The sequence below is a fragment of the Protopterus annectens genome, chromosome 2.part0, assembly GCF_019279795.1.
Source record: "Protopterus annectens isolate FY-2018-M chromosome 2.part0, PAN1.0, whole genome shotgun sequence".
In the NCBI taxonomy this organism is placed as follows: Eukaryota; Metazoa; Chordata; order Ceratodontiformes; family Protopteridae; genus Protopterus; species Protopterus annectens.
The window spans coordinates 1577148963-1577176357 of record NC_056728.1 but is presented as its reverse complement, the minus strand read 5'-3'; the positions used below and the strand labels follow the sequence as shown (position 1 = coordinate 1577176357).

The 27395-nt window shown below is 41.7% G+C and overlaps 1 protein-coding gene across 1 annotated transcript in view; it reads left to right on the top strand.

The window, feature by feature from the left end:
* Positions 1-27395, top strand: part of ANKRD50 (ankyrin repeat domain 50) — a 944454-nt gene that overhangs the window by 701711 nt on the left and 215348 nt on the right. The window lies entirely within an intron of this gene.

Below are 27395 nucleotides of genomic sequence, written 5' to 3'. Positions count from 1 at the left end.
GGATTCCCCCATGGAAGAACTTTCCTTTGGAGAGATTTGTCAATAAAATGTGGAAATTCTTTAAGTGGGATTCTTCACAAATCTCAGAGGAGCAAAAAAGATATTATGATCTGCTTCAGCTGGAGGCGAATGCTCCTTCAGCAGTACCTACAGTCCTTCCAGCTTTCTTAGATGCCTTTGCATCTACTTCTAAGACCCCAGACTCTGAAGCTCCTGCTCCAAAAAGACCCAACCATCTTATAAGGTCCCTGAGGATTGCAAGTTTCTTTTTAAATGTCCTTCAGCTGATCCAGCTGTGGTATCCATTACTTCTGACAAATCTTCTCATGTTGCTCCTTCAGTTAAGTTGCTCCTTTTTGACAAAGAAAGTAAGATTTTGGAAAGGTTGGGAAAGAAGGTTTATACTTCTTCCACCTTGGCTATCAGAGCCATTAATTACCAGACACATATGTCTCTGTATGCTCTAGCCTTGCCCTCTCAGGCCCTGTCCCAGTTACCTGACTTGGAGGCTAAGTTATTGTCTCTCTTTCTGTTGGCTGCATCCTGTCAGGTGACTAGACATTCAGTCAAATGTAGCTATGATGCTGCTGAAGCTTCCTTTAGAGCTGCAGCTTCTGCTTCTGTTCTCAGGAGACATTCCTGGCTACATCTCCAGGCTCTCCTTGTTGATATTATGGCCAAATTACTTGATACTCCCTTGGACAATTCTGCCCCTTTTGCCAAAGTGGCTGGAGAACTTTTTAAGACTCTGAAGGGAAAAAGGTAAGGAGCTCTAGGATTTAAAGCACTTGCTGGTTTCCCCAGTTCCTAAATTTCATAGGAACTTCTTTGCCAAGACTCCCCTTTTCAGGAAACCTATCCACTCTTCCTCTTCTATTCCTTCTGGTACTAGGCGATGTAAGTCTTCAAGGATGGCCCCCTCAGTCTAAGGCTGTTGCTTTAGTCCCTTCACCCCAGCAGCCTTTTCAGCCCAGACAAGGCTCTCTGTGGCACTCAACTTCATCTTCCAAGTCATACTCCTCTTATCTCGTCACCTTTCTCTATCCCTTTCAGCCTGGAAGAAAGTCACTCAGGATTCCTTGGTGATTTCAGTTGTACAAAATGGATACTTTATGACTTGGAAGACTGTTCCTTCCTTTCAGGGGATTTGTCAGCCACCCACCAATCAACTGCACCTGTTTCCTCATGTACTTGCTCAACTGTCTAGCCAAGGCACCATTCAGCCTGTCCCTCCAGGCCAGCAACAAAGGGGGTTTACTCCAGGATGTTTCTGGTTCCAAGAAAAGACTGTCCCTGGAGACCCATTCTTGACCTCTCAACTTTGAATACCTTCCTGGTAGTGCCTTCTTTCAGGATGTTGTCTCTGCAATCTCTTCTTCCCCTTGTACCACCTCAGGCTTTCCTAGCTTCTCTGGATCTCAAAGATGCCTGTCTGCATATCCCCAGTCACCCTCAGTTCAGGAAAGTCTTGCGTTTCTTGGTGGGTTCTTTGCACTTTCAGTTTTCTGCCTTGCATTTTGTTCTTTCCACTGCTCTAAGGGTTTTCTCAGTGTCTAGCCCCAGCCATTGCCTTTTTGAGATTGAAAGGCCTTCAAGATTACCCTTACTTGGACATTCTTTTCTTTCTGGCCAATAGTCCAGACCTTCTACTTCATCACCTGGACCTAGCTATTCCCTTTCTGCAGGCCTTAGGATTCACAATAAATGTCAAGAAATCAAGTCTGACTCCCAGTCAGGATCTCATTTTCCCGAGCTGCAAAGTCAGGACAGATTTGATGGTGTCTCTACCTTCAGAAAACAACATTTTCACTCATAGCATTCATAGAGTCTCTTCTGCCCCTTTCCTCCATCACGGCCGGGGTGTTTCTGAGACTACTGGGATTCATGGCCCGTACAATCCCCATGTTGCCCTTTGTCAAACTGCACATAAGGAAGTTCCAGTGGTTTTTGAAGACAGTTGGGTCCCAGCATGTTCACCCCTTGGAGAGACTGATTCCTGTTCTCCCTTGCTTGGAAATAGAACTGGGTTGGTGGATGCAGCCAACTCGGTCAGAATCCTGGTTTACCACTTCAGATACCTCAGCCAGCCCAGCAACTTTTCACAGATGCCTCAGATTTAGGCTGGGGAGCAACCTTTGCTGCCAGAAAGGTACAGGGTCTTTGTTCTCCCTCTCAAAATAGGGAGCACATCAACATCAGAGAAATGAGGGCACTGATTTTAGCCTTGCAGACCTTTCCTCCACTGTTTCTACCAGGAACCCTCAGGATTCATACAGACAATACTATGGTCCTTTGGTATATAATCAAGCAGGGGGGCACAAAATCTTATCTTCTTTGTTGTTTACCTATCAAAGCATGAAAATTGGCTATTCAGTACAAAGTATCACTGCATGCAGTGTACCTTTCCTTTGCTTAGAACTCCGTGTCAGACACATTAAGCAGATCCATGACGCAATCCCATGAGTGGATGCTTCATAGGGATGTGTTGTTGGATCTAGTTTATCAGTGAGGTACTCCAGAAATGGATCTCTTTGCCTCCCCTCTGAACAGGCAACTTCCTCTTTTTTGTGCCAGGATCCCTCACCCTCAGGCTTGGAAGGTGGACACTCTAGCCTTCTCTTGGAAGGGGATGTTTCTTTATGATAACTAATCCCTCCTTTATGCCAAATGTGGTCAATGAGTTGTCTCTAAATCACTCTGTCCGGTTGCCTACCTTTTTCACTTCTCCTCAATCTCCTAGTGAACAGATTCTATATTCCTTGAATGTGCATAGACAGCTCAGATTCTACCTTGACAAAACTAAGTCTATTAGGAAATCTGATCAACTTTTTGTGTCTTTTCATGCCAGGGCACTGGGCTTACCTGTTTCTAAACAAACCATGTCTTCTTGGATCTCTAGGACCATTGTATTTTGCTGTGATTTTCATGAAAAATCTTTATCCTTGTCTGTTAAGGCCCATTTCACCAGATCAGTTGCATCCTCAGGGGCTTACTTCAAAGGACTGGATGCTCAGTCCATCTTGGAAACTGCTACCTGGTCTTCTGTTTATACCTTCACTAAGCATTGCAATTTCACTAAGCATTACAAATTGGGTAATATATCCAGATCCAGGACAGGATTTGCCAGGGCAATCCTGCATAGATATGTGGAAAATGTTTCTGCTTAGTCATCCTTTATTCCTTCCCCCTCCCTGGGTTCCCTTTCAGCTTTTGCACTCTGCCTTGAGTAAAGAATACTGCAACATTAAATAGAAGGACATAGAATAGTTGTGTAAAATCGTACCATAACCATAGATGTCCTTCTCTTATATGTTACAGAATTCTGTCCCACCCGCTTTCCCCCTACATCTTGCTCTTTACTAGGGTGACTCTTTTTTTTTACTCTGTATTTTTTTCCCCTCATGGGGCTATACTATTCTGAGAATTGTACGTGCAGATGTTCCTTATATGGCAGACGTTCTCTGTGCCTTTGTGCAACGTCCCACATACAGGCAGCGGTATTAAGCCTTTGTATACAGGCTGGACATTGGGTCGAGGAGCGGAATACAACTTATATGTAAAGAATACTGCAACATAGTAAAAAAAGGACATCTATGGTTATGGTAAGATTTTACTTAATGATTCTTTTCAGGCCCTTTAAATTCTAGGCTTATTAGCCCCACTTTGATACAGGTTGTGACACTGTGTCGAGATGACCACCTCCTCCTGAAAAGTCTGTCTGTCGCAGTAGTACATTCATACTTAATACTAGCAAAAGGAGAGAAATGCCTGTTACATCTGCCCAGTATGCGCCGTTTGCACCCTGTCATCTACCCCATGCCATCTCTCCCTCCCCCATATAAAAAACTCAGATGCTTTACATAGTATCACCCACTGCTTCCACTTATCATCTCACCCTTTCATTAAAAAACATTCCTCATGCTCTGTCTAAAATTATTGACCTCAGTCTGGCTATGTTCTCTTCTTCCCTTGCATTTTCTTTCTTCCATTTTAGTAGACATGTCCCTTAAAGGGCCATTTTTAGTCTTCTCCTCTCCTCTCTTAAGGGAGCATAACCCTGTTCCTCTCTATCTGTCTTGATTTTTTTAACTGATTTGCTGTTTAGCAAGCATAAAATAATGGCAGCCATTAGGTTTTTCTGCCCGAGCTCCATGGCAGCTTGATATGCTGCCATGAAGAGGCAGACTCATTTTTCAGCAGACATTACTTGTACATTAATTAATGCCCTGCTGGAGAACGTTCATTCTCCAGTCAGGGTGCTGATGTACAATTTGCTCTTTCTGTAAAGATTATTCATGCACCTTACAGAGTGTCATCAGTGCAGTCATTAACAGGTTATACATAAATAACTTATTCCTCAACTTTACACTGGCAGTACAGCAAAACAAACATCAACACACCATTACTGCTGTTAACATATTGACAAATTCATCTCCCAGCAAGTTTGTATAGACTTCTGTTTTTTTTTTTTTTTTTTTTACACAATCATCCCAGTAAATGTTAACCAATAAAAATCACAGTCCAGATAAATAAATACACTCCGTGGTAATAAGTGGGGCCTGTAAAGCAGATAATTGTTGTGTTGCAAATTAAAAATGTGCAATTTTTAATTAAAAAAATGCTTTTAACGCTCCATCTGTTACCATTGTGTATATGTAAGAAAATGCCATATCAACAGGTTTTATCACATACATCACTATTTACACAAGCCAATATGGAACAATGTAACACATGTAATAATTAATGAATAATTAAGTGAATAGTATCAAGGCTTTTGGTCTACATCCTTTCCCCAAATGACTGGGACTGTGGGTAAGGGTAGGATGTGTATGTGTGTATTGTGGAAGTTGTTATAAGGGAATTTAAAAGAAAGTGGAGTTAAGACTTTTAACTGTAATGTGGAAAGGTCTACATCTTTTTATGCTAAGAACAAACTTTGGATGTTCTCATTCAAAACCCCAAAATCCCTTTTGAAAAAAAATATTAACATAGTTGTCACCATTCCAGCATGAAAGAAGGTATATAGCAGTTTTTTTTTTAGTTTCAAAATGTTTACAGAGCAAGTACCACTGTCTCAAGTAAAATCCTAAATACCGACATGTTTGGGTGGAAGCAGATAGTCATTTTCATATTATTAGTGCTTCTGCTGTTTATTTATTCACTGGTTCAGTGGATTGTAACCAATACATTTTGCTAAAATAAAGCATTGTTTAGTGTGTGTTTGTGTATATATATATATATATATATATATATATATATATATATAATGTGTGTGTGTGTGTGTGTGTGTGTGTATGCACACACATACACATACAAATATGTGTGTGTATGTCTTGTTTCTGAGGCAGCAAACCTTGGTATAGTTTAAAGAAAGGAATGTTTTATAAAGGAAAGACTGTTGTATGCCATCAGATCAGTCCAGCATTCCTCTTCTTCAGATAGATGTCTGTGTTCTAGCATAATCATGTTTCTTTGAATTAGGGCAGTTTATTTTTTCTTTTGAAACAGCTGCTAGTTATATGGTTATCGTATTGCAGTGGGTGAAAAAAAGAAAGGATCCTAATTGCTTGCAGTACTGCACTGTATTGTAATGCAACCTACAGTTCCCTTATCATATGGGAGACTAATTAAACAAAAAGCAGACAGTTTGCTTTATGGATGTCAGATTTCCAGTCCTGAAGAACAGTTTGCAACAGCTGCTTTTAATATTAACCCTGATTTAGGGAAAAAGGAGCTCATTTCACCAAGATTCATGACCTTCATCTTGAAGGTGCCTATTCATGTTTTTTTCAGCATCTCTGTAGTGACAGTATATTAATGTAAATATCTGGTGGCCAGTAAAATTGTACCAGGCCTGGAATCCTTGCTAGCTAGGACCAACTCTGAAAAAGGGAGCATGATATTTACATCACTGCTATAACATTTTCATGTGCTTTACAGAGATGAGAACTGACCGTAAGAACTTGACTACACATTTTATTTCACTGGCTTGTTAATTTTATTAAAGCTTTCTAGTTAACTTTATTTTGCTACTGCTATTCTCTTCAAGTTGCAGTTCTATGCCTATGTACCAGATCAGAAGTCTCTACAGTTGTTTTCTTTTCAGAAGTCACGTTTACTGTTGGATTTTCATCTGCTTTAAAATATTTTGGGTTCTGTGTGACCCATGGTGTGTTACAACTCTGTTACACAAAACTAATTTACTACATTAGTGCTGCTGTGCTCCATATCGGGTCCTTTTTGAAATCAGCATTTTCCACAGCTGGTGTTATTCATTCATTCTTAACTACCTGCTTAATCCGTTTCAGGGTTGTGGGGGAGCAAACATCTATGCTGGCACTTAACTGGGCACAAGGCAGAGGAACTAATCCTGAATGGAGCACCAACACATTATAGGGTGAAAACACACACACACACACACACACACACACACACACACACACACCTACTTTTATATGAGACACACGTGTATGAGCAGTTTTCAGGAAAGCAATTTCACTGCGCATCTTTGCAGTGTGGGACGAAACCTGGGCACAAGGTGAAAACCCATGCAGGATGCTAGTTATTGTTGGCAGTCACCCTGGCAACTCTTGGTCGCTTTTTTATCGTGATCTGGTTATAGGTAGAACTTCTTATTGCAGGCAGCTAGAATATTGCATGATTTTAGTTTGCATGTCTCATCTGCTGTTGATTAATCTCAGTTAATACGTTCTGTGAAAAGTCAGTGTCTTACATGCACAAAACTTTATCAGCTTGCACCTTAAGGAGATGCACATGGAAGTAAATAGTCAGTTGTGGTCTTAAAAAGCAGGACAAGAGGGATAAAGGATACTCTGTCCCTAGCATAGTGAAATGGGTATTAAAATACTGAATCAATAAAATCTATTTTAAAATGTTCTGGGACTACCAGTCTTAAAGGTTCTCATAGCTTTACATGCACATTTTTTTTGCTATTCCTCTTAGAATGTTCATGTTTGTGCTTCTGGGTGCCTCCATTTTGAACCCTGACCCCCTTCTCCTATGTAATGAAGGACTGTAGCTTGAATGACATGGTTACATTAATGTATCAGTCTGAAATGGGACTAGAGTTAAAGTTTATACGGCAAAACTGTGAAACCCTGCCACAACCACACTGTGACTTGCAAGGTATGGTGCTGCCTGATTGTGTGAATCTGAAGAATTAACAGCAAAATTATGTAAACTGTCTACAGAGCTGTTGCAGCTCTTTAGTATGTAGATTAATTATTTTTTTATTCTGACTTGCATTTCACTATTTTGGAACCTTAGTGCTCCTGTAAGTGACTTGCTTGGTGTGGCTCACTACTTAAGAGGAGCTAAATGAGAACGAAACCAAGGTACTCATTTTTGAAGTTCAGTTCATTAAACTATATTTTCATTCTTCCCAACATGTACTAGAACCTCACTTAGCTGAACTCTGTTTTGTGTGTGTGTGGGCGGGGGGACCAATTCTGTTTGTGCAAAGTAGTGTTCGGATAAGTCAGACAGTCATGACAAGATGTCAGTAAGTGTCAACTGAAGTATGTGCCCTCCTCCCTCTTTGCTAACTGAGCAGTGCATTCAAGGAGTTAGAATGTCCTACTGTCTTACTTTACCTGAGTTGTCAGGATTTGCTCCGACCACAGTGACATGTATTGGTAGCAGTCAAATCCGCTTCTCTTGAAAGCACTGATTGGACAGTGAAGGTCCTTAACAGTGTATTATTGATACCAGTGCCTGATACTGCCATGTCATTATCAGTGTAAAAAACAGAGTTTCTGTTTAGTGAAGTAACTTATCTGAGAATGCAACCTGGCATATCTTTAACTTGCTAATGTTACTAAGCTAAGCACTATAACAAAGTAAATAGCTAAAGATGCTAAGAGTGGGTTACGTTGTGTTGTGTATTCTGTTTTTAGGTGGAGTGAGACTGTAATTGGAATTATCATGAGATTGAGTACTGCATTTTGGATAAATGGGATTCTAGTATACATCACTTGTTTGTTTTATATATATATATATATATGTATGTATGTATATGGATATATATCTTCTGTAAGTTCATTCTTATATTTTTAAGGAACTTGTAAGAAATGACAAAATGTCTTGTAAATTATAAATGAAGTGATGCATTTATCTCGTATTAAACTCTGAAGTAGCCATTTGTTAATGGCGAAAGCGCTTAGTTTTTAAGAGTATTTGTATTTGTGACGACCGTGCTCTGGCCCAGCAATCAAGGAGCCTCAATCCTCACCACTAACACCAGGGAGGTCATCTCATAGAAGATAAAAGGATAACTAATACACACGGTAAAGTACAATTTCCCTTAAGTGTACACAGAGATCACAGTCAATCTGGGGCTGGTTGCTCCCGTGCTCACCAGGTCCCCAATAAGACTCCCCACTGGCACAGCTGTAGGGTCCAGGTCTCAGCCTAACTGAGCAAGCTAGAACCTCCAGTACCCTCTCTGTCCAACCAGTGCTTCGTGTCCCTGCCAAGTAGCTGACATAACACACACACACACACACACACACACACACACTTTGAGATAACTATTTATACAACTTCACAGACACTCCTGGGAAAGGCTGACACAGATTCTCCAGCCGTGCCCCTTTACCCAGACTGTACGATAGTAAGTACTGCCACCATCCAGTTAATAATATCAGCTACTAAAAGGCCCTTAAAAGGATGTCCAATTATTACTGTGCAATATTATCATCCAATGGTAGTACGACTAACAGTCAAGGCTTACTTTAGAGTGGCCTATTACAATAACCTCCATAAATATGCAATGTACTCTAGAGCTTATCTCTACACAAATCAGCCACAGGTAGAAGGTTTTAAAAAATATTTAATAATAAATAATTAAAACACAAGACAAAACTACTACACCACAGAAATATCTAAGAGTTCACAGATCACACAGAAACTTAAAATAATACAATAGGACAGGTCTGATTTCAAAGAAAAATATCTTATTAATCTTTACTAGCTTTAACTATTCCTACAAGAAATCACAGTGCTAAAACTTACATGTCAGCATAAGGCAGAGTGCTGAGTTAGATGTCCAGGATCAAAATGCTTTCAGTCTCTTGTGAGAAATAGTATTTAAACATTGCTAACAAACATGTTTGCTGGTTCCCTCCCCAAATTACATCATTTTTGACACTTAGGTTTTCCCAGGCAAACAAACTGCATTATTTAGCAATCTAACACATGCACAGAAACTTACAACAATACAAGGCATTTCACATGTATATTCTAACAGAAACTAGAGCAATAAAACACCTCCCAACATCTAAATTCTGGTCATAAATATTAGCCTTAAAATAATGGGCATGAAACCTTCATCCAGCCCACTGGAGCCTAATTGTAAAACATTAAAGAGATTCATAAGATCTTTTCAACTTAAAAAGACACATTTAAAATACTTGGCTTGGTTTTCCTTACTGCAGATGGCAATGTTGCAGCAATCTTGAAGTTCACATTTTACAATGTTTTCTTACATTTAAAAACACAAGCCAGTATTTTATATTTATTTGTACAGTTGATAGAATTATGTATCAAATTCTATTTGACTAGGCTAGCAGCCTTCGCCCATCTCTCCCCAATCGTCACATCTCCCCCCCCCCCCCCCCCCGGAGAACTCAAGCAAGTTTTTCAAGTGCCCCTTGAGAAACAACGCTTGAGAGTGTCAGGTCAATCTGGGTGTACCTCACCCCATTCCCTGTCTTGAGAGCCCATCTGCATTGGCATTGCTACTCCCACTTCGGTGCTGCACTGACATGTATGCTTGCAAACCCAGACTCCATCTTAGCAACTCGGCATTTTGCTGACTGGCTCTGTTTAACCATGTTAGAGGGTTGTGATCTGTCATCACAGTGAATTTTCTTCCATGCAGATAAGGCTGAAGTTTTTGTAGTGCCCACTCTATGGCTAGACATTCTTTTTCTACCATTGCATAGCATTCCTCCCTGGGTTGGAGCCTATGACTGAGAGAAACCACTGGGTGCTCTTCTCCCTCCGAAGAAATCTGGCTAAGTACAGCCCCCACCCCATAGTTTGAAGCATCCACCTGCACAACAAAGTATTTGCTGTAGTCTGGACTGGCTAACACAAGTGGTCCTTCCAAAGCTTCCTTAAGCTTCTGAATACCAGTTCACATGCTGGAGTCCACACTACCTTATCTGGCCTGTTCATCCTTGTCAGGTCTGTGAAGGGAGCAGCTATGGTACTATAATTGGGAATTAACTTTCTGTAGTACCCTGCTGTCACCAAGAATGCCCTCTCACCTGCTTTTTGGTAACAGGTGCAGGCCATGCCTGAATAGCTTCCACTTTGGCAGGTTCTGGCCTTATCTTACCACTCCCCACTCTGTGTCCTAGGTAGGAGACATCTGCCATACCCATGTGACATTTGCTCGGCTTAATGGTCAACCCTGTCCTCTGTAGTCTGCCCAGCTCCTCCCCGATATACTGAAGGTGCTGTATCCAGGAATGGCTGTAGATAGCAATATCATCCATGTAAGCAAGGGCAAACCCTCCTGCTCCTGCTAAAGATATGATCTACCAGCCTCTGGAAAGTCGCTGGGGCATTCTTCATCCCAAAGGGCATCTTTCTGAACTCATACAAGCCAAAAGGAGTTACAAAGGCTGACTTCTCTCTAGCACTGGGAGTCAAGGGCATCTGCCAGTAACCCTTGGTAAGATCAGTGGTTGTAAGATACTTAGCCCCACCCAGCTGCTCTAGGGCCTCATCTGTCCTAAGATCAGTGGTTGTAAGATACTTAGCCCCACCCAGCTGCTCTAGGGCCTCATCTGTCCTAAGGCATGGGGTAAGCATCTGACTCTGTGTGACTATTTAATTTCCTGTAATCCACACAGAACATGGTGTTGCCATCCTTCTTTGGCACCAGTACCACTGGTGAGGCCGAGGGACTGTTGGACTCTTGAATCACCCCTAGTTCCAACATCTCCTATACCTCCTCCCTCCGAGTCTGTTTGAATCTCTCTCAGGCACCCTATAAGGGACCTGCCTGATAGGCCTTTGGGGTCCTGTATCCACCTGTTGCTGCACCAGGTGGGTGCAGCCTGGTTTCCTAGTGAACATGTCCCCAAATTCTTGCAACACTGCTTGGATTTCTCGAACCTGGGTAGGAGATAGCTGCTGGGATATTGCTACCCCTTCCACTGAGGTGTCAGCCCGAGCCTCACTGAGGAGATCAGTCACAATATCTCTCTCAGACTCCTCCTGCAGTCCACTGCAAGTGCTCAGCACAAGGGCCTCCCTATCATGGTAATGTTTCATCATGTTAACATGGTACAATTTGTGCCAATGCCATCTGTCTAACACTTCCACCATGTAGTTAACATCACTTACCTTTCTTACCACCTTGTAGGGTCCCTCCCAAGCTGCCTGCAACTTGTTGTGTCTGACAGGAATGAGAGCCATTACCTGCTGCACTACAGCATACTCTTTAGCTCGAGCATTCCTGTCATACCACACCTTTTTCTGTTGTTAGGCTTCTGCCAGGTTCTCCTGGGCCAGGCCCATGAGTTCCCTGAACCTTGTCCTGAGGTTCAGGGCATATGCCACAACAGTCTCATTGTGAGACTCACAGTCATCTTCCCACTCATCTTGAATTAAATGTAGAGGTCCCCTCACCCTATGCCCACACAGCAACTCAAACGACGAAAAACCTGTGGATTCCTGTGGAACCTCTCTGTAAGCAAACAGATGGGGCAAATATTTGTCCCACTCCCTCTTAAACTGATCTGCAAATGCCCGTAGCATGGACTTGATTGTAGAGTTTAACCTCTCAACAAGACCATTAGTCTGGGGATGGTAGGGGGTGGTCTTCATGTGCTTCACCCCACAGGACTTCACAGACAAGCCAGCAAGTCTGACATTAAATTGGCATCTCTGTCAGACAGTATTTTCTTTGGGAAACCTACCCTGCTGAAAATCTCTAGCAAAGCATTTGCCACCTTCTCTGCCTCAATGGACGACAAAGCCACTGCCTCAGGGTATCATGAGCATAATCTACAATCACTAGGATATACTTTTTCCCTGTGGAATTTGGGGTACTCAGAGGACCCACAATATCCATAGCTACCCTCTAAAATGGCTCCTCAATCACAGGCAAAGGCATCAAAGGAGCTCTCACCTTGTCTCCTGCCTTGCCTACCTTTTGGCACTGCACAGGTCCTACAGTACCCTGTTACATCTCTGGAAATTTCAGGCCAATAGAAGTTTTGCATAATATGCCTCTTTGTATGTTTTATGCCCATATGACCTGCAAAGGGAATATCATGAGCTATGGCTAGAAGCACCAGACGGTAAGCTCTAGGTACTACCAACTGCTGTACTCTCTCACCTTCTAGCCCTCCCTCAGGGGTCCACTCTCTGTACAGTAACCCTTTGTTCCAGTATACAGAGTCCCCCTTCCCTTTAGAATCAGGTGCCTCCCTAGCTACCTGCCTCAGGCCTTGCAATGTAGGGTCTGAATGCTGAGCCTGTCTCAAGTCTCTCCTGGTAACCCTTCCCAGCTCCCCTTCCACAGGAAGTCTGGCATCCTCTGACAGTGGTGCCTCACTGTCAGCCTGGGTACTACTACTCACCTCTACCTTTGCAGTTACCCTGTCCAAGGGAACATCAGTACCCGCAAGTAGCTGTGGCTTACATTCAGTCTCACTGCTACAGCGTAGCTCACTCCCTGAAGTAACCACCTCAGCAGTCCTGGCTGCAAGTATACAGTCTGTCTGGGTCTCCCCCAGGCTACCAGACCCACATGCTTGTCTCCTAACATCACTGCATGTAACTGCATAAGTGCATAGTACTGCCTCATCCAAATCCTTCCCTCTCTGTACATCTGCATGATGGTAGTTCCATACCCCTGTTGTCTCAAGACAACCCACTTTTGGCATTTTGTCTTTCCCACTTACTGGCTCCCTCACCTTTGGTTCCCCTCCTTGCCTCCGTGAACATCTGCATGCCACATGGCCCCACTGGGTACATTCAAAACATTTAACCCTAGCTCCTGGATGTGTACCTGGACTAGTGGCTTCCCCAGCTACTGGCGGATTCTGTTGGGGCAGTCTGTGCTGCCCACCATGGGTTCCTTTATACCCATGAGTAGTACTGGGGGTCCCTTTCCTGTGCAGGGCTGCCCTGCTTGCTAGGTATAGGTCTTCCTTCTTCCCCAACTCCTCTGAAATAGCACACTTTATCAGCTAACCCGATCCTCATGTCCTTAGGCAAAGTGCTAAGGGCTTGTTCCCTTACCAAAAGGTCTGCCAGCCCTTCAAAAGTGGTGACCTGACATCCACACACCCAGCCATGAAAATAAGTGCTCAGTTCAACAACATATTCACATTCATTTTCATCTGCCTTGTGTCTATGCTCACAAAACTTTTTCCTGTACATTTCAGGTGTTAGCTTAAAGCATTCTAATAAATGTCTTTTTACAGCAGTATAATCAAAACGGTCAGTATCATGCATTTTTGCTAAAAAAGTTACAGCTTTACCATGGAGTAAGGGGAGGTCAGGCACCGTACCCAGAGCCTTTGGTCAACTTCATACTGTTTACATACCCGCTCAAACATATGAATGAAGCTATCAAAATTATCCCCCTCTTTAAACTGTGGAAGAAATTTACTGACCTTTTGTGCTTCTTGGGTCCAGTTACTCCCTTCCCCATTACATCCATGACTCTGGCGAAGAGTCAGCATTTCCCTCTCATGCCTCCTCTGCCGTTCATTTTCCTCAGCTTGTAGACTCCTCATTTTCTCGGCTGCTTCTAGTTCTATATGCCTGGCCTCCAACTCAAGTCTCTTTAGCTCCAGCTGGATGTTTAAGTCCACTGCAGAAAGGTTGAGCTCTGCATTCTCCGAGGATATTGCATCTCCACTGTCAGTCTGATTGTCCTGCAGGCTGCTGTTCTCTGATGCAGCTGTAACCAAGGCTGCAATCAGGTCTGTTTTAGTCAGTTTTCCATGCACCAATCCCCTAGCCTGACACATCTCTGCCAGCAGGCTCCTTGTCAGCTTTCCATACTCTTCTGCTGACATGCTGCCTGCTCACCCTGACTAACACTAAGCTAACAAAAGAAATAAAATAATTGTGATCTGGACTCTGAGTATACACTGTGTGGCTTTTGTAGAGTAGAAAACACTTTTAGAGATCACTGTACATAAAAGAAAAACGAAATCCTGAGACGTACAATAACGCTCCCAGTCGGCAGAAACTGTTCAGTTACTTAATTCTCAGCGTAGTCACACAGCGTGGAAATGAAAGTACTTAAAAAAGAACTTTTATTAAAGCCACCAAAACACATTAACGCTCAAACCATACGTTTTCATTTCTTAACTTCATCAGATGTGGGCTGGAACTTTGTGCAGTACCTCTTCAAGGCCCCAAAACATCAAAAGCAGCACGATGCATCCATATTATTCATTTGTGGATTCCATCTTGGGCAGATTGTAATCGAAACCTAATACCCCAGGCCTGCTTTGCTGAAGAATGGAAATCAACTGAAAGAAAGTAAGGTGCAGCAGTAAAAGCTGATGGGTCTCTGCTTCACATAAGTAACTGATTCCAGTAGATTCAAGACTGTGTGGCTTTTTGGAAAAATGAATTATGTAGCATGTGGCAACAGCATCAAATATGTAGTAGAACAAGCCTCTTGACAAAAATCATAATATAATTTGAAGAGATAAAAAATACCAACAATCACCAAGGCACTCCTTTGTCAAATCCTTGGCATGCAAGTCTGTACTGTAAAAAGTTCCAGCCCACATCTGATGAAGTTAAGAAATGAGAACGTATGATTTGAGAGTTAATGTGTTTTGGTGGATTTAATAAAAGTGATTTTTTTTTAAGTGTTTTCCTTTCTGCGCTGTGTGACTACGCGAATTAAGTAACTGAACAGTGTCTGCGAACTGGGAGCTTTATTGTACGTCTCTCGGCTTCGTTTTTCTTTTGTGTTTACTGTTTTTTGTCGAGCCCTTGCGCTTTCTTTGGGATCACTGTACATAAGCTACAGGAATTTGCTCTACCCACACCAATACAAGCCAGTTAGTATGTGAAGTAGATCCCACCACTGCCAAACACTTGTGACGACCGTGCCCTGGCCCAGCAATCAAGGAGCCTCAGTCCTCACCACTAACACCAGGGAGGTCGTCTCGTAGTCCTCACCACTAACACCAGGGAGGTCATCTCATAGAAGAGAAAAGGATAACTAATACATACAGTAAAGTACAATTTCACTTATATGCACACAGAGATCACAGTCAGTCTGGGGCTGGCTGCTCCCTTGCTCACCAGGTCCCTAATAAGACTCCCCACTGGCACAGCTATAGGGTCCAGGTCTCAGCCTAACTGGGCAAGCTAGAACCTCCAGTACCGTCTCTGTCCAACCAGTGCTTCATGTCCCTGCTAAGTAGCTGACACAACACACACACACTTTGAGATAAGTATTTATACAACCTCACAGACACTCCTGTGAAAGGCTGACACAGATTCTCCAACCATGCCCCTATACCCAGACTGTACAGTAGTAATTATGACACCACCCAGTTAATAATATCAGCTACTAAAAGGCCCTTAAAATGGTGTCCAATTATTACTGTGCAATATTATCATCCAATGGTAGTATGACTAAGTCAAGGCTTAATTTAGAGTGGCCTATTACAATAACCTCTATAAATATGCAATGCACTCTAGAGCTTATCTCTGCACAAATCAGCCACAGTTAGAAGGTTTTAAAAATATGTAATAATAAATCATTAAAACACAAGACAAAACTACTGTACCACAGAGATATCCAAGAGTTCACAGATTACACAGAAACTTAAAATAATACAGTAGGACAGGTCTGATTTCAAAGAAAAATACCTAATTAATCTTTACTAGCTTTAACTATTCCTACAAGAAGTCACAGTGCTAAAACGTACATGTGAGCATAAGGCAGAGTGCTGAGTTAGATGTCCAGAGTCAAAATGCTCTCAGTCTCTTGTGAGAAATAGTATTTAAACATTACTAACAAACATGTTTGCTGGGTCCCTCCCCAAATTACATTATTTTTGACACTTAGGTTTTCCCAGGCAAACAAACTGCATTATTTAGCAATCTAACACCTGCACAGAAACTTACAACAATACAAGGCATTTCACATGCATATTCTAACAGAAACTAGAGCAATAAAGCACCTTCCACATCTAAATTCTGGTCATAAACTTTAGCCTTAAAACAATGGACATGAAACCTTCATCCAGCCACACTGGAGAAAAATTGTAAAACATTAAAGAGATTCATAAGATCTTTTCAACTTAAAAAGACACATTTGAAATACTTGGCTTGGTTTTCCTTACAGCAGATGGCAATGTTGCAACAATCTTGAAATTCAGATTTTACAATGTTTTCTTACATTTAAAAACACAAGCCTGTATTTTACATTTATTTATACAGTTGAAAGAATCTATTTGACTAGGCTGGCAGCCTTCGCCCATCTCTCCCCAATCATCACAGTATTTATTAAACAGGTGGAATTCTACTTTTGTTTTTTTGTTTGTTTTTTTTTTGTCATTTCTTACTAGTTTTACCCCTATTGGGTACAGTTTAATTTTTTAAGGAACTTGCTTTTTTCCAATGTGCACACTCACTCCACAGCTACAAAGCATATAGTGTACATTGTCATGTTTTTTCTGCAAAGTTTATAGTGCTTGTTGTCATGGACAGCAGGTACATCATTAAAGATTATAAAAAAAATGTCAGCTCTTAGAAGAGAGAGAAATTCCATGTTTTCACTGACATAGGGAAACTGAGCATGTGAACTCCCATCACCATTCACCTTTCTGTTGATGTAGGATCATAGGAAGTTATAGGCTAATGGCCCTAGAGCTGTTACAAGCCTAGCCAAGTTCTACCCTTATTTCCACGATCAGAACCTATTGCCCCTGTCCAAGAGGGATATACAGGTATAACCCCTGTGGTGAATTTAAGGTTACCCATCCAGTTGTCCACATTGCATTTGAAGAGGACCAATAAGGCGCTCTGTTTGACATGAAGTGGGAGTCTGTTCCAAAGGTGTGGTAACCTCTGGGAGACAAATCTGTCCCTCCAGCAGGTTCTGTTAATGTCACATACCAGCTTAAGGTCTTTAGAATGAGTAACACATGTACCGTTTGACTTACAGAGATGCAGCATTTCCAATAAAGCAGGGTCAGAGATTCCCTTGTATGCAAGGCAGAGATCGCCTCTGAGTAGTCTGTATGAAACAGACTAAAGTGACAGTGATTTCAGATGATCCACATAGGACAGATGCTGAAGACCTTGAATTTTCCTTGTGAGGAACCTTTGTGGTCTTTCCAATAGCTGCAGGTGCTTGGAAAGGTACATCCCAAAATGGGCATTGTACTTAATACTAGCCCGATGAAGAAAGGGTACAGGGAGGTTATAACTTCTTTTTTTCTGGAGGCAATGCCCTTACTTATGAGATGAACAGTATAGAATGCCCTTCTTACCACTGTGGAGACATGGGGATCAAAGGTATGGTTGCTGTCAACCTGTGTGTCCAGGTCTCCCACCACAGAGTGCGTACTTAGGGTGTTGCTGTTAATGTGGTAGTTAGCAGGAACATCGCTCTTACCAGAAGGGATGACGGTACATTTTCTGTATTGAGTTTAAGGCCATGACTTTTTTTTTCATTTGTTTGTGTAAGACCCTCTTGTAGGATGTTGACATCGTTCTGAGATTCTATGACCGCTCCCAGTTTGTGTTCATCAGCAAACTTTGTCAGCTACAGACCTTTAGTTTTTGCTTATCTTTTGGAGAAATAGATTTCAAACAGTAAAGGTCCCAGGACTGATCCTTGTGGAACACCACTGGTTACAGGTCTGTTGTTGGAGGTAGATTCCCCTATTTTGACTATGTGGGCTCTGTCAGTGAGCCAGTCAGCGATCCACCTAACGATGTAAGGGTTGATACCTAGCTAGGTGAGTTTACCAATGATGCCTGAGTGGATGATAGTGACAAAAGCCTTGTCTAAGTCTAGGTAGGCTGTATATGCACATTTCCCCTCATCCAGGGCCTTGATGGCTGTCTTAAAGAAGTCTACCAGGTTTAACAGGCATGATCTCCCATTGACAAATCCAAGCTGAGTAGGATCAAGTGTTTGGAGATTACCTAGATCTTTGTTGATAAGGTCCATGATGATTTGCTCCATGGCCTTGCAGATAAGGCTAGTCAAGCTAATAGTTCTGTAGTTCCCAGGGTCAGTAGAAGCACCACCTTTGTGCAAGGGGATAATGGTGGCTGTTTTCCATTCAGCTGGAATGAAGCCGGTGCTTGGAGTAGGACTGACAAGAATACCTAATGGTGCTGCTAATTGCTGTTGGAGCTGCTGTAGGATACAGCCTGGGATGTTATCAGGTCCCATAGATGCTGTGTTTTTGGACTTCAAGCGAGCATTTACGACCTGCTCTTTAGAGATGTGAGGTAGGGGACAGATGGTAGGGATGTCATAGGGTACGTGTGGCAAGGACAGGGAGTGAAGTTTTCACAGAACCTGTCCGCTAACAGGTTAGCTATGTCCACAGGTTCATTATATGTGGTATCCTTAACTACCAGTTCAGCACAAATCTGTGTATTTTCTTTTAGGTTACGGATGTAACTAAAGAACGCATTACAGTTGTCCTTAATTGAGGAAGCTAATTTGGATTTGTAGTTTGCTCTGGAGGACTCCACAAGAAGTCTTATTTGCTTGTTTAACCTGAGGAGGGAGTGTTTCCAGTTTAGGGCTCGGTCCCTCTTACTCTTAGCAATTTCTTCCCCTTATTGTAAAGCCTGTTAATAGCAGTTGTCCTCTAGGCAGATTTACTGTTCCTTGAGGAGTTTTTTTCATCCTATCAGATACGGCCGAGTCAGTGCAATTATACAGTTTTTTGTTGGTGTACAGTTCGGCATAGTTGCCAGTTCTGTCTGGAGGAGGAGGTGCAGTGAAGCTATTTATACCATCCCATAAGAGGTTATAATCTGCTTTTGAGAAGTTCTGTAGTTTAGTTGCTGCCTGGTTGGGGGGGGGGGGGGGGTCAGGTGGGATAATTACTTCAAGTGAGACTGATTTGTGGTCAGAGCTCACCAAGGAAGACCTCACAGTGGGGGTGCTACAGCGGTCCGCCATATTGGTAAGCACCAGATCCAGGATGTTGGCAGTCCTTGTGGGGGTGTCAGCCAGCTGGTCCAGAGCATTTGAGTTAACAAAGTTGGGGAACCTTTAGGCAAGTGAGTTTGTGCACGAGTAATTTACCCAGTCAGTGGATGGATAGTTAGTCGCCCAAAACCATGGTGTTCGGATGTATCTTGATAGACTCAAGTAGCTTCAAATAGGCAGAGTGGGTGTCCTGATTCAGGGAGGGGGTCCTGTAGGTGGTAATGACTTAAAACACCTGTCCTACCAACAGTTAATTGCACCTGAAGTATCTCCAGGGAATCATACCGTTTAACCAATCTGGAGGTGTATTTATATTTAATGAATATTAATACACCGCCTCCTTTAGTTTTCATTCCTTCATTTTGTGGTCTGAATGTGTGGAAGGAGGTGTAACCTGGTATGGCTGGGGTGCTCTCGACAGCTTTTAACCAGGTCTCTGTGACTGCACAAATATCTGCATCTTCCAAGGTGAAGATTGCTTCCAGTGAGTGTAGTTTCATGTCAAGAATCCTAGCATTTAACAGGATAATCTTGAGGTTGTTTTTAGATGGAGATTTGCATCAGGAATTTTGTCCTTGAGACACTGTCTAAAAAAGGCACTATGGGGGTGGCAGCAGCCTTAGCCAGTAGCCGAAATCCAAAGGGTGACAGATGAAGACCATCTCTGGCAAAGCATCAAGGTCTTTCAGTCATGTCATATCAGGCTGACAGATACTGGATCCCCTTAGAATGACACCAGAAACTAAGCCAATTATTGAAGTCAGTCATATTCTGTTTGTATTGAGACATCATCCTAGGTGAAAGTAAAGTGTTGTTTAAGGCTAGGAACATACCTGCCTGAGACGCATAGTACGAGACCTCAGTCATGTCTCTTTTCATATAGTCCATAGAGGTACGTCTCAAGTCGTTCACACCAACATGGACTATGACGGAGTCATAACAGTACTTGTTGTTGAGAGACTTGAGTGCATGTGTGATATGGCAGATCCTGGCACCTGACAGACAGCTGACTGTCACCTTTTCCCGCCCGGTGAGAGGGACATATGTGTGTCTCATGATGGAATCACCTATGACTAATATATTTGGTTTTGTGTTTTGCCTTTAGGGGGTTGTCAGGTAAGGCACGGTGTTTGAGGTATTATGTGTATTGTGTTCTGCAGAGGAAGTGTTGTGTAGCATGCTTGTGTTTGTGTTAGGTATGTTTCTGGTGAGGACCTCCGCATATGTATGTATGTGTGAGGTAATAGGTGAGATGTGCATGCTGACAACCCACTCATTGTCATATGTACTGAATGATGTGTGAGAGAGCATGGATTCAAGATTCTTAATATAGTTGCATCTCTCACATGTTGGGTTTGTATGGACTAGGAGTAGAGGGTTGTCGCTGAACATGAGGCAGTTGCTACACTGCCTCAGGATGCCCATGTCAACCAAGCTGGCTGGAGAGACTGTGGGAAATTGGCCATCCATAGTGTTAGGTAAATTTATGTGGTCAGGAAAAGAGGTTGCACTTAGGAATGGCTAGTGGGTGAGAGGTGTTTTGGCACCTCTGAGGCTAGGCTTAGTGTTCCACCTGACAGTAGAGCATGGCTGCAAAAAACCTCTGGAGGACCTCAAGTAAAGTGCTAAGGGAAAATTTCACAAGCAGAACATTTGCGTCTATAACCACCAATGTTAACCACTGCTAAGCTCCAATGCACGATGGTGCACTACGCACAAACAAGTGCAAATGCAGGGCTTAAATAAAACAAGAAATAACCCTTTTAACTCAAACTAGCAAATAATGACGCTGTCTCTGAGCTCTAGTCCAGTCAACCTCAATAAGATGGGATCCAGACAACACTCTTTTCCCACAAGGGTGCAGAAAAGCCTTCTCCAACAAAGATGGCATGAATTGGATGCTCAGAAGTTGCAAAAAAGACCCAGAAACAGCAGACCTGGAACAGGGCTTCGCTACAGCTGAACTAGCATCGTATACAGTAAAATATGGAAGAAAACAGTTTAGACAATTTAAACAGACAGTAGAATGCAAATACAAATTAAAAGTGCAATATAAAAACAAAAATAGCACTTGTAGGTAGTTGGAAGCAATGGATGCCTCATATCTTTCAGTATCTCAGTGAAGAGTTGGTTTAACTGCTCAAGTGTTAATAAACAGTCTAAATTCAGCAAGTCTGAGTCAAGCCTATGCTATAAAATGCAGAAGTACTAGAAATTCAAAGTGTATAAAATCAGTCACAGCAGCAAAAACAGTAAAGCAACAGTTCAATAGAAAACTGTTCTCAAACTACAATGTAGGCTTTAAGAAATACTTATTTTTCAGCTGGTTTTAGTGTTCAAATGCTACCAAACAGTCTAGATTCAACAAGCCTGACTCTAGCCTATGCTATAAAATGCAGAAGTGCTAGAAATTCAAAGTGCAGAAAATCACAGTCACAACAGCAAAAAAAGTTTTAATAAAGTGACAGTTGACAGTTCAGTAGTATACTCCCACAAGAATGTAGACCACAAACCTTCCGAGTGTGAAATACCTGGTCTAGAACCCAAGACCTTAAACCCAGAACCAAGTCACTTAGAATAACAGGTGTACAATAAGCCTTTTCCAGCAATTCCCAGCTTAGAAGGGTGTAGGCCACACTCTCCTGCCACAAGAGTCTAGACCGCAAACCTTCCTGATATAAAATAACTGGTTTTGGAGCCCTGGTGCTTAAGCCAGAACTAAGACATTTTATGAATTCAACCAAGCAATTTCCAGCTTAGAAGGGTGTAGGCTGTCCTCTCCTGCCACAAGAGTTTAGACCACAAATCTTCCTAATGTAAAATAACTGGTTTGGAACCCAAGTACTTAAACCGGAACAAAGACACTTAGAACAACAGGCACAATAAACCTTCACCCAACAATTCCCAGCTCAGAAGGGCAGAGGCTGCCCTTTCCTCGCACAAGAGTGTAGACCACAAACCTTCTTAATGTAAAGTAATTGGCCTGAAGCACAAGTCCTTAAACCAAAACTAAGAGGCTCATAATAACAATTACAATTTAATCAGGCTACTAGCAAGCACTAATAAATGCAGCAGAATAAATGCAGTTGAACACTTTTAAGAACAAGCAGCAAAAGCAAAATAAAGTAATAAAGTAGGAAGAGACACAAGTACAGTATAAGCAGCTGAATAAAGTGATTTTTTTTATTCAGTTAAGTAGAAAGGAAGGAAACAGAAGATAATTCAAGGTTAAGAAACTAATGGGGGATGGGCCTTCCCAAATTATCTCACTGTACTCAGAATGAGCTGATGCAATGAGACTGGGAGGAGTGTCCCATATCAAATTTATAGAAGAGGCGGGCAACTCAAAAGCCACCAAGTTTTAAGAATACAACAGCAGTTGGGCCGGTGAAGACAGAGATCAGAACAGAAATAAGGATTCCTGCAATATCAAGAATCCTTGGAAATAAGTTCACTAACCCTGAGGAATGTTCACATCACACAAAAATCTTCACAAAACTTAGAAATATTTTGGTAAACTCAGAACAGCTTTTGCAGAATACTGTTAAAACAACAACCTAAGAGCAGTAGATTGAGTTTCTTTAACAAGTGCAGGCTGAAAAATAGTGATGCATTGCACAAAATTGTTAAATATCAGTGAAACAGAGCAAGTGCAAAAAACATGAAACAGAGTAAACCCAATTTTCATTTGCTTTTTTTTATCCTTTGTAGGATTACCATGCACTAGCTAAAGGAACATTTCAGTTCAACAGTGTAGCTCTGAGAAGTGCACCTTTTAACACTGACCAACCTCCAACAAGGACACTTCATGTTGTCTCCAGTGTGCTGCTGCAGCTGGATTCCACATAATCTTTTCCCACTTGGAAACAACACAGGTTTTAATCATAGATAAGGACTGCCTAACTTACCAGTCTGTCCATATCCCTACTTGCAGAATAAACAGCAGAGTCTTTTCATCCTAGAGCTCCTTCTTCCACACATACTTTCATGGGAATTGTTATGTATCTTTACCGTGAATCTGACACAGTTTTTTACCCTTCTACATCTTGAAGACTCATCATCTTAGCACCCTTCTATAAAAACGCTTCCTTTTGTCCACTAACTTGCTCCTATCTTCAGACTATGAATTTGTGTTCTAATGCATATTTTTTATTGTACCCTTGTAAACTCTGTAAATTCCAGAGTAAAACTTAAGTGCAGCTATCCCACAACCATGTCTTTCTTAAGAGCTGTAGGTATTAGGCTTTTCAAGTGTGTTTTTGGTGGTGTATGTTAAAGACAGAGGTACCTTTTTGTTTCACTGCTTTGAAATAATTGGATCTTGTCTATGTTTTTAAGATGAGGTCTGTGGAAAAGAACACATTAGTCTAATTCAGTCTTTTGTAAAGATGGCTTATGTTCTTTTGTTTTTTGGTGACACTGCCTCTTTGTGTACCTATTCATGTCATCCACTGCTACTTTGTCACTTTTTTTTTCACTTGCTTAACTTTAGATTGTGTGATTACCCTTGTGGTCCTTTTAATTGTTGTCATTGCTGTTGCTTCCTCTTGCAGTTGTTTTATGTTTAAGTGCTTGAGGCCGTGCACTGTACATATTAACGATTAGCAAAATGCAAATTTGAAGAATAAAAACACACAATGACAAGAACAGTGACGTTATTCGCAAAAAGTGTAATTATAAACAAGATCAAACAGATGAGATTTTACTCCTCTTTTGAAACTTGCTAAAGCTGAAGTGTCACAACGCTTCTAAAAAAAGGACTCTAATAACTAAAACTGCAACAACCGGAAGTGTCAAGTTTAAAGTGTAGAACCACCATGACATCCTGTGAGCTGTTTATTCCTTTTTACGTGTTATTGCTTCCATGAGGATTACATGTTAACCTTTTTATGATAACATTTGAAGTGACTAGCTAGTGTTGGCAGACAACCACTTTCTTCGTTTTCCCGGTTATTCAGTCAGAGAACTCTTACAGATTAGTTTGGAATAACATCTCTGCTGTGAATCTTTGTCTTGTGTGTACTACAACCTGGCTTCAATGTATACGAAAATTCATTCCTTCAGTAGCGATGCTATAATTTCCCTTCAGCTGAAGTTACGTTACCAATACTGTTGTTTTGTATGTCAAGGTAGTAGGTAACCTTGTGAAGCAATAGCATTTCTGCTCTTTGCCTTTGGGCAAGTACCTGACTGGATCATCGTTATTTGTTTCTGAAGTTGCTGTGGGTTGGGCAAAGGCACAGCCCTCTAATTCTTGCAGTCAATCACCAGACCTGAAATCTGAAGGCATGCTTTGAATTTGAATCTAAGCATCAAAGTCGTAGCACTTGTCTTTAGAAATCAAAGTATAGGGTCAGAAAGAGGAGCACTTTCTTATTTTTCAGAGTAGAACATCTTCAGTTACTATATTGCGTAAAATTAGTCATGAGAAATCATTGTATAGTCTTACTTTAGTTGTTTAATAATGCACGCATCTTTAAACATGTGTCACTTTATGAAGAATACAAATAGAGGAGGAGCTAGACTAAATTTGAGTGCAGAGATCATAGTGCTATGCCTAAATCGTCTCAAATGATAAATATGTTGGATCCATTTCTCTACAGCAGATTTGCTAATTTACACTGTAGACGTACATTAAATCCAGTCTCCTGCTAGATCACTACTTGTGATCAAGTTAAAAGTTGCAGTGTATTAGAAGTGACACCTCCATCCAGTGCTGTTCCAGTGAATGGTAACCACGATGGCCAGAGCAACCATTCAGGAGCACTTACTACTCCAAGTTGTATTAGGGATCAGGTGAAGGCTTGACACAATCTGCTGAAGTTTAGTGTAATAGTCAAAAGCAGCTGATGCTAAAATGTCAAAAGATACAGTAAGCAGAATTGGAAAAGGAAAAAAATGACTGGACCATCTTTATTACATAGTGGGCAAACTGTAAGCCCAGTTAATTTAACCTTAAGAAACTTGAATTTCAGTGAGCATTGTGAGACTGCCCAGTTGTTTGTTATGAAGCATGACTGCATCCATTCAGAGAGTTTTGTCCTTTAAGGATAAATCTAGCAAGTGTTTACACTGCTCTAGTAAGCATTATGTCTTATAGACAGACTCAGGCTACCACATATTTCTGAGATCCTGTAAGTTGTTTAACGTATGTGCACCTTACAACCATTTATAGATTAGAATTGACCAACTTCGCTTCTTTTGGTGTATGAATTTCAGCAGTGCATTTCTTGAAACTAATGTGCCTTTGGGGTCTTGATCAGGCTAGTGTCTGTAGTCTTATAAAGAGGCAGTGGTTCTTGCAGTCATTTGAATAAAAAAACTTTCATTGTGACCCTTTTATTTCATGTGTTCAACGGAGATTACTAGGTTAATGGTTCAAGACTCTTTGCAAGCATAACCAATGTAACCCAATTTTACCCAGTATATGACCCCCAGGGGGCAGGAAGATACGTCATCTGCATTTAAATTCATTCTGTTAGTCACATTATTTGGCATATCTGCGACAATTATATTGAATATTGAAGGACCCAGCATTGACCCTTGCAGCATGTTGTCCCTTTTGATACCAGTCAGCTCCCTGAGAGCTTTCTCACAGCCAGTCTTCCACTCATTTGGCAGGTTGAAGGCCTACTGTCCCTTGCAACTTAATGCAGTCATTGGGTGATGCTGGAGCAGATGAATTACTGAAGTTATGGTCGACCAGATATACAGACTCACTCATCCATCTCTAGTGTTACCAGTCAGATAACTGCAGTAGCTTTGATTAGATTTGGCAGTGAATCTTGTTTTGCTCCTGAAAGTTGTTGCCCTCAAGAAGGGCATCAAGCCTTTTTTTCCAGAATTGCATACACTATCATCCTGGTGAGTAACTTCAGGCCAAGTGACCTGTATATGCCTACACTGTTTTTGCTGCCTTTCTTGAGTAAGGCAGCAACTAAAGTTGTTTTCCAGTTCCCTTAAACCTCAGAGGTATGTTACAAGTCTGTGTGAATGGTTCTGCTGGTGTATTTTAGTTTTTTTGTTTTGTTTTTTTGAGGAATTTTATGGCTCTTATTGGCCTCTTCCCTTCCTAAGCTGAACCATATTATAGCCAGGTCACTGCTGGACCATGAAGATCTCACATACACATCTCTAGCTTTACCTGTTCTGATGAGGGTTTAGTCGGTAATGTTTTATTTGGTAGCTTCCTGTTCCAGTTCAGCAAATTTTACTTGATCCAGAGTCTCTGTCACAAATTGGGCTAGGTAGGCTCCTCAGTGGTGGTCTGGACTGCATGTCTGCTACCAACCTATGAGTTCATGGCCTTAAGATTTCACCAGTCTACAGTTAAAGAATGGAGATGTGCCATCATTGCCACACTAACTTGTGAGCCTGTGTGATCAGCAGACTGACTTCATTCACTGATGTGTTTGTAAGGTATCAGTGGTGTCCAAGTGCCAAGTTTCCTCATACTGTGTCTGCAGTTTGGCCATCAGTGTGCTGACACTCTTCACTACTCCCATTCTGCCTTGTTCCTTTATATTCCTCCCTCACGTCACAAGCTATCTCATCTCTTAAATAAATTGCCACATTTTCACCCCATTCCCTTCCTGTCACTCCTGAGGAAATGATAGTCAGAAACTACCTGTGGTAGTCATTCTTTTCTATTAACATTGTCTCTGCAATGCTGATAATGTCCACTTTGTCAGATCCCAGGACAGCCTGCAGTTTCTCCATTTTTGTTCCCCGGAGTCTGCAACAGCACAGCATCACCTTTCAGCCTATCTCAGCTCCCTCCTGTATTTAGTAGCATTCTTCATATTTATTTCTGTTTCTCATTGTGGATAAGCCCTGTCCTGCAGCTTATTGTCCTTCAGGTGTTTCCTTGCTCCTTTTCTGTGTGTCCCCATTCCATCCCAGTTGAAATTTATGATAGTGTCTGTATATCCCTGAAGTCTCTTTCACGGCAGTGCAGGCCCTCTCTTATTGAGATGTAGTATGTTCTCATCAACATAAATCTCTGTTAATTTACTGACATATTATTTCCCTTGCCCTTTGCTGCAGCTATTTTTTGGGTTACTTGATGTGCTGGCTGTAGGCACTGGAGGGACCACTGAGAAAGTTATCATTCAGTTAACCTCCTGATATCATTGGGTGACACATTTTATCCTCCTGGCTACTTCCTCAGCTGTCTGTGCTGCCA